Genomic DNA, 1596 nt, shown 5'->3' with positions numbered 1-1596 from the left:
TAAAAGTTAATATCCAGTATCCACTGACATTTGTATTCCATATAGCAATAAGGAAAAAGGTCACTACATGGAATATGATCGTTCCACACTACTACAGGTAAATTATTTGAGCATTTATAGTTTTCTAAATGTTATATTGCAGTGTGATTAGCTTCACAAGCTACTGGAATATGTTCTAAAAATATATTGCTATCAGGATAAGTAATCTCTCTTTTCTAGATGTGTGGCAGGGCCGGTCGACCTCCTTTTGATGACACGGGAATGGTTATTATTATGACAAGACGAGAGACGGTTANGGTTTGGTTAAGTATTAAGATGATGAATTTGGTTAGCTGTTGGTGAATTTCCTGTTTTGATGAATTGTAAGAAAACACCGTTTTTTTTTTTACAGGTTATGCTGCTGCCAAGAACGACTTCCTCTTCGAAAAGGTATACAGTTTCTGCATCTTGGATTTAGATAGCCTTAGCCCCTCGTCTCTTTTGTCAAATATACCACGACAGAAACTAAATCAATTGTTGTCTTCTTTCTTATATTTTCTCAAATCCAGCGCCTCCAAAACTATATCTATGGTAAGCTGATATTATCATGATTAGGATTCTTCCGTTATTNATTAAACTTTTTTTCGTGAAACCCTTTGCTTTCTTACACATTCTTTAAAAGCTATTTGTTGGCGTAAACAAAAACTCTTTTGTATATTTTGTTCCAGATTGCTGCCATGCTTAATAGAGCACCTAACCGCAGAAATAGTTCAACTCACTATCTCTGACATTACACGGGCAATTGAGTGGATGAAATGCTCATACCTGTATGTCCGAATGAAAAAGGTATGTTCATATGCTCTGTCAATGATTTCTCAGGCAATCGTATATGGTATAGATAACTTGGAAGTTCGTATGGACAGAATCCAGAGAATTATGCTATTAAGAAAGGAATTCCTAAGGATCGAGTAGAGAAGCATTTGCAAGGTGCCCTACTGACTTAGTTAGCTTACCCATTTTTCCTTTTGGGAGTTCTCATTTTTGCTATTTCCTACCAGAGCTTTGCCTTCAGAAGATCAATGAGCTTTCTCACTATCAGATGATCTGGACTGACACAGACGGTTTTGTTTTGAAACCAGAAGGTACTGAGATATATGATTTCATATCTTCAATTTCAAAATATAATGCACTCTCATTCTTGTGTAGAGCCCGGAAGGCTGATGACAAAGTATTATCTAAAGTTTGACACAATGAAGTACATTATTAATGCATCGACGGGCTATAGCTTGGATGAGGCCCTTCAGATAGTATGTCGTGCTCAAGAGATATCTTGTAAGTCAAATCTGCTTTGGTACATAACTCTGTTTTTACTTGATGAATGTACTAATTTATGTTTATATTAAAAATGAAGGGATACAGCTCAGACGCAATGAAAAGAAGACCCTAAATGATGTAAATGCAGATAAAGAAGGGAGGCTCAGATTCCACATCAACGATAATAAAGGAAAGCGGAAAAAACGCATCCAAACCAGAGAAGAGAAACTGTTTCTGCTTGCAAATGATTGGTTGACTGGGGATCCTTCAATCCATGATTTATCCATGACTCAGGTCCACCAA

This window comes from Camelina sativa, chromosome 9 (genome assembly GCF_000633955.1).
Source record: "Camelina sativa cultivar DH55 chromosome 9, Cs, whole genome shotgun sequence".
In the NCBI taxonomy this organism is placed as follows: domain Eukaryota; kingdom Viridiplantae; phylum Streptophyta; class Magnoliopsida; order Brassicales; family Brassicaceae; genus Camelina; species Camelina sativa.
Note: the sequence above shows the minus strand (reverse complement) of the source record.